This window comes from Papaver somniferum, chromosome 9 (assembly GCF_003573695.1).
Source record: "Papaver somniferum cultivar HN1 chromosome 9, ASM357369v1, whole genome shotgun sequence".
Taxonomy (NCBI): Eukaryota; Viridiplantae; Streptophyta; class Magnoliopsida; order Ranunculales; family Papaveraceae; genus Papaver; species Papaver somniferum.
The window spans coordinates 17,822,192-17,829,671 of NC_039366.1; positions in this window are offsets into that span (position 1 = coordinate 17,822,192).

Sequence of the window (7,480 nt, forward strand, 5' to 3'; positions counted from 1 at the left end):
AAGAACATGAAAGTAAAGGAGACACAGATCTTTTAATTACATGGTTCGGTCAATGGTGACCTACATCCACGGGGGTTTCACTATGATATGTGGTGTTACATAATCTCCATTGGGGAGGCTCTCATGGAGCTCTAAGGAAGAAAAAGGAGGCTAGCCTTAGCTAGAGCGACCCTCTAAAGATACGACCCACACTTCCCTATTTCTCTTTCTATTTTATAGGGTAGGTGGTTACATCAATTACAAATACGCCCTTAGGGATGACTAGATAGGATAAGACTAAGTGGTTGGGCATACATTGTGTATATGATTGCATTTTAGCAGGATACTTCGGCTCCTAATCTTGCGCCACGTAGTGAGATCATCTTTTGCCCTCACAAGAACCACATAGATGCAAGCCATAAACAAAGCAACAAGAAATAAAATACTCAGGAATTTAACGTGGTTCAACAATATGCACAATGTGTGTAATATTGTCTACATCCACTAAACGAATACGACCTCTTTATTCATTATAGAATCACCACTGAGAATTACACAACTGATTGACTAAGCAACCCATCGACTCACCACAACGTGACTGAACACAAAAACTCTCACAGCACCTTATAAGATCCAAAGTAGTGTCTTCACCCATACGAGATAACGTTTACCACATTATCTACCACAACAAGATGATCATCTCTGCACACCCTAATATAGATTACCATGGACTCCTTTAGCTCAACACCAGTAATCTAATCCAGCACCACCAAGATGATCTTCTCCTCAACAAGATGTTTACCAACATCTCCGTATGAATACTCCATAACGACATATCTTCCAACATCGATAAGTATCCCATAATCATCATAATGATGTACTCCTTCCACCATTAGGTCTCTCACATAACCACCTCAATAGATGGGATGAATCCCTCACATCTCTACGATATTTACATTGAGGATTCCATGACTAAAACACTTAGCCTAGACCTCCTTATATAGGAGTCACAAACTTGGTTCCCAAGTATTAGCCTCCTTGGTTTAGGAAACCATGGTCCATTAGGCAACCCATATTATATATGGAAGTCGACCCAAATTAGGAAACCCACCGTTTCCCTACAGTGTGAGTGCATGGAGAAAGGTGGTGGTGTAGTGTTATTAGGTAAACAGAGAGTATGAGAAGAATTCTATGTTTACGTGGTCTCCTTAGATTTAAGAGAAATGAGAAGTTAGAGTTGAGGGTAGTGAGAGAGACCTTGAGGAAGGAGTAGAGAATTAATAAGAGAGTTTTTATGAGAAGGAGCTAGAGTTTGTGTATAATCAAAAGAAGAATAGCAAAATTAGTTGATGATGATGATCTTAGAAATATTAAAGATTAGATAAGATGGAAATCAGAGATGTTAGAATAAAGAATGAGGTTGAAGGAAGTATCATAGTTCTTGATAAACAAAGTGAGGAAGATATTATTGTTGATGGAAAAGTTGATCTTTGCTGATGATGAAGATTGGAAGCTTGTAAAACAACTCAAGGTAACCTTACTAAATGTTTCTAGTATGTCTTTGATGATCTGGGTATGTGTTTTATATGGGTAATAGCCTTAAACCAATCCATGATAGATTAATGAAAGTTATGATTTTATATGAGTTGGTGTTTCACTGCCTTAGGTTTGAGCATGAATTAGTTGTATTACAATTGTGATTTAGTTCAGATACATGAATGTAAATTATAGATGAGTATCTCATAATTACATAGAACTTGGGTTTGCTTAATTTGAGTTTATAAGGAATTAATTATGATTTTTCAAAGTTTACTCGTTGTGACTGGAAATATGGAAATTCTTGTAACTGCAGTGAGTAGGCATCTTCACGGATGTTTAAAGGCTTGTTAGAGACCGATTTAGTTCTTGATGCCTGAAAGGAAGTTGTAGAATAGGATCCCATGTTTTTAAAGAGCTATTAGGTGTTCATTTTGGATGAGAATCGAGAGACCCCGAAACTTTGACACTTGTGCTTTGTACAAGTAGAATAATACTTAAAAATGTATGCAAGGTGTTTGATTAATTGACTGAGTTGACTCGGTGAGTCAATGATTGAGTTATACCAATTTGGATCTAGGAGCGGGTTTACAACCAGGTCGTGGGTCGATGCAATGGGCCAGTCAAATAGGTTAATGGGTCGGACAGGGTGAGACCCATCGGGCTAGGTTTAGAGCCAGATTTAGTATTTTGATGATTTGGACCCTTTATGGTCCGAATTAGCTTCTGGTTCCTTCTCCGAAGTTGTAGGGTTTTTCGAGGACTTTCCAATGACACCCAATTTGTCCCAATTTGGATAAGTAGATAATATTTTATGACGGATTACGTATTACCAGGTTGTAGAATTATTGATAGAAATAGAACCGTTAGTTATTTGACTTAGCCTATAACTAGAGACTTGTAGGATGTTGTTTTATGAACCTTGTATGAGCCTATTGGATAAATTATTAGCATTCTTGTGTGATTAAAAGTTAGTCTGTATTAACAACGATCGATTCAAAGGACGAACCAGTGGATCATGGATCTCGAGGTAGGCGAGGCTTGTCATCAAAAGAGGTGGGAATGGATAACGAACTCTCTTGTATTCATTATTGTTTTACAAATCAATCTTGGTGTTGTGAAATTCATGCATATATTTGTGTGCTCTGTGTGGTATGAGATGTGTGCCGACACAGTATCATTATTCTATGGCTAGGGCGATACACCGTAATATTACACGGCTAGGGCTATGCACCGCAATATTATTCTTCCTTTATATATCAGTCTTCAATGGCTAGGGAGATACACCGTAGTATTACAAGGCTAGGGCGATACACCGCAATATTATTCTTCCCTTATGTGCGGCAACACACATCTCATACATGGATGTTTACTATTATTAATGAATGTCTTTAAAGAAGTTTCTACATTATGTTTTATTATATTTCCTTGTATTACCGACTTTCAATAAAACCTGCATTGTCTTCAATCATACTAATGATTAGTTGAAAGCTAGTTGTTATTCCTAAGGGGCACCCATTCCCACCCATTCCCACTTTCAGTTTCAGAGACAGATCAAGATGTGCATGTGACGATGAAAGCTTCAAAGATTTATTTACCTTAGTTATTTAGATTTCACAATGTTTATTTTGAGTTTGTATTCCATTTGTAAATCAATTCACTATTGAATATGTATCATATGAGGAGTTCTTGTAAATATATTTCAGAGCGGGGCTAGTCTTTGGGTTAAGTTTTGTAGCAGTTTTCTTAATTGAATGCTTAATTTTATAATTTAGATTTCTTAGCGCCTTTTTATTTAGTTAATCTCTTGGATTAGTCAGCTGCTAGCTTTAGGGGCGCTACAATCTGCTCTTCTATTATACATTTGAATCTATAATGAAAACGAAAATAACCAAATCTTTCTCGTAATTTCCTTAATATGGAAGATTGTGGCCATTGAAATCTCCACTCCACATATGAATTTGGTATCCAACCATTCCTGTTCAACTTCAACAGCGTAACAAAATTGGTCTCAGAAAGGTAGTGTAAAAGTCATGTAGAGCATTAAAACAGATACACAACATAAAGAAAGTTTCTTCTCAAAGTTGAAACATAATAAAAAAGCATTCTTATGTTATAGCTTTACTAGGTATATATCATTGGGGCCTTATGGCCCCGGCTCAACCTCTCGTTACAGTCTTAAGTGTAGTATTTTTTTATTTTTTATTTTTTGGGCTTTTCACAAAAATAGGCCCGTTTTTTGGTGCTTTTCATTTCTAGGCCACTTTTTTTATTTATTTCTAGAGTAGGAAAGTTTTGACCAAAAGTGATGGATGAAAATTTAGCACCGTTAGGTGCACTTAAAAAGACCTAAAATTCCTTTGAATCGGTTATTTCGACCCAACCAGCTACTATGACTCTTTATACGTCATCACCAGTGCGTACGTGGCACTGCTTATGTGGAAAGGCCCACGTGACACTGCTTACGTGGCACTCTTATCTTCTTCTCCATAAATCATAAATGAACGTCTCCACAACCACATACTTCTGCTTCTCTTCATTTTCAGAACTGAAAAATGGGTGGTGGTATGAATGATAAAGCAAGTTCTTCAACTAGTATGCTAGTGTGTTTAATGTGTGAAATGTAAGAAGATCATGAAACAAAAGCATGTCCATGGGTTTATTCAAGGTGCAAACATGTACCTTGTAATGGAGTAAGAGCTTTGTTGAGGTCTAAAACAGATGTAAGTAATGGAAATTTTTTCTTGAAATGCTTGAATCCTACCCAATCAAGCTTCCATCAGGTCATGGTTGTATTGCCTGTGGAGAAGACAATCACAGTGTTACAAGTTGTCCACTGAAGTTTCAAAAATGCTTTAAAGACAACTGCAACTCTCAATTAGAACTGAAGATATGTAAAAATCAACATAATTTCAACATAGCTTACCTTGTGTGCAAGAAAAAATCCTGTGATGCATTCAGATGGGCTTCAGATGCTCTTGTCATTGAAAACAAAGATACAATGAAGGGTAAAGTGTATGAAATATGCAAGGAATTTAAGAAAAATCTGAAAATGTAGCCTGCAACAATTTTATTATAAAATTTCTCACATTTCAGAACTTGCATTGTCTTACAAAAGCATCCATTCATCCATTCAAAAAAGATAACCAAAATGAAACATAAATAGTATCAACCATATTGTTCAGATCCAGTCACAGAACAAAAACAAAAGAGACAACCAACCCATCAGACTTTCATGTACTTCTTTGGTTTCTTCTTTCCCTTTGGATCTGCAACTGTGAAGGTGACTTTGTTGTTGACAGATCCAACATGTTGATTAGTCTGATTGAAAGCAGGTTGAGAAGAAGCCTTTCTGTTTCTCCCTTTTGCACCACCTTGTTTAGAAGATTCTGAATTGTTTTGGTTTTTCATTCCATCCTTATCAGTAGTAGATGCACCTGAAGAAGCACTAACAACCGGTTTCTTTCTATTGTACTTCCTTTTTGGTGGTTCAGGGACATGAATAGATGATGTTGAGCCATCAACACAGGTTCTAGGTTTTTCTCCCTTTGGATTCTTTCCAACCTCTCCACCAGCACAAGTTATTGCATAGTGACCATAAACTCCACACTTCTTACACTTTCTCATTTTCTTTACATTTCCAGCTTCATCATAAGAAGGAATCCTCTTCTTTCTTGGCCTTCCAGCTTCATCATAAATCACTTCCAGCTTCATCATAGTGACCAAAGGTTATGCTTATCATAAATCACTGTGGATGCAAATAAAAATGCATAACTAGTTGTGCAGTACAAAGAAAATGTGCATAACAAGTAATGCAGTACAAAAAAAATGTGCATAACCAATTATGCAGATGCATCAAAGGTTATGCTTATCATAAATCACTGCAGATGCAAAAAAAAAATGCATAACTAGTTATGCAGTACAAAAAAATATGCATAACAAGTTATGCAGTACAAAAAAAATGTAGTTTTCACTTCAAACAAACATAACAAACAAACATAAAAAACAAACAAAGAATAAGAAAAACAAAAGACTACAAAACAAATGACAGTTTACCTTCTTCTTCTCTGTCAGAGACCAAGTCCCCATAATGGTCCTCTACAAAACCACAGAGATAAGGGCATTAGTACTAAATAAATTAAAGGATTATACAATCAAACACATCAAAGTTTAAAAAGAGACATAAGCAATCACATACCTTCCTTGTCATTCTCAACCTCCACCTCCCCAAAGTTTGGATCACCAGCATCACTATCAACATTATCATCATCACTTGCAGCATCATTATCAATATTATCACCATCACTTGCAGCATCATTATCAACATTATCACCATCACTTCTCTCACTTGCAGTACCATCTGAAAGATACCCATTCTCAACTTTTTGTAGAAACTTATTGTAACTCTTGATATGTTTCTCTTCACTGTCATTGTCATTCATCTTAAGGACATCCTCATCATCAGGGTTACATTCATCTTCTTCTACATTTTTCAAGTGCATGACATACTCATCACTTTTCTTATACTCTTGGGCAACTGCAAACAAATCTTCCACCACTTCTGCCTGTGTTGTAGCTTCAACCCAAAAGTCATGATTGAAATAATCATCTAATCTAGGTATCTCATTACCTTGTTCAGCTCCACTAGCCTCCAAAACAAGATTACTCTCAGCTACACTTGCTTGTGTTTGTTGAGTAAACTGTGGAATATAAACATCTCTATCATCATTCTCAGCTACACTTGCTTGTGTTTGTTGAGTAAACTGTGGAACTGATACACCTCCATCATCAACATATTCATCAGAAACATCTTCTTCACTACCAGCTAAATCAGCAAACACTTTAGTAGGATTCTTCTTCTTCATCCTTGGTATTCTTTGACTTCTTCTAACTGACTTGCCATGCCATCTCTTAGGTGATGAACCACTAGTAAAAACTGGTTTAGGTGGAGTCTTAGAGACTGGCTTCTTTGGAATCACATTCTTTTTGGGTGTCATTTATGGTGGAGGAGGCTGTGAATTTGCAGTAACCTGAGATACATCTATCTCACCATTCTCATCTAGTGGCATCACTTGCAAATACAATGTAATCAAACCATGTTCATCTTCAATTGCATTCTCCCAGAAAAACCAAAATTCTACATCATTAATGATGTTTGATGGTAGGCATGGATCAACAAACCATAGAAGGTCCAATGTCTCCCTACTGGTTAATCTCAACATAGGACTAATCCTATACTTTAACTGATTTATACCCATATCTTCTCTGGAAAAACCCTTAAACTCAAAACACATAGCAGTGTTGATTAGATCCTTCACCTTAATATTTCTGGTTGGAAATATGTCCTGTTGAACCTCTTTAACCACTTGCTTTCTACAATTAAGAACAACAAAATATATATCAGACAAATTTATGGAAAACCCATCTCAGACAAATTCTAGAACCATAAAAACCCTAGAAATCAATTATCACATAAACCATAAAAAACCCTAGAAATCAATTTCAGTTAATCATTATCAGCAGAACCCATTTTTGAAATTAAGAAACCCTAGAAATTTATCAGTAGAACTTCATTATCAGCAGAACAAATTCGAACTTCATAAAAATTCTATAAACATAGAAAACCCTAGAAATTCGACAAACCCAAATAAATCAACCTTACAAACAAAACCCATAATAAGTTCATCACTGAAACGTTAAAATCAACCGAGAAACCTCAAAAACAGATTAGTGTTTTTTGTTACCTCTCTGTAGAACGCTTCTTCCTTCTCGTCATCTTCACCAGCAGAAAATCTTCAATTTGTTCTTCGAATCTCAACTAACAAAACACTGTTTCACTGATTTATCTAAAAACCCTCTCTGAAGAACCCTCTCTGAAGAACAAAAGAGAAGAAGAAACTAAATGAATCGATTTCTCAATCCAAGAATCTTCTGTTATTCCTTACACCTTCCCGCGCTGTCGATA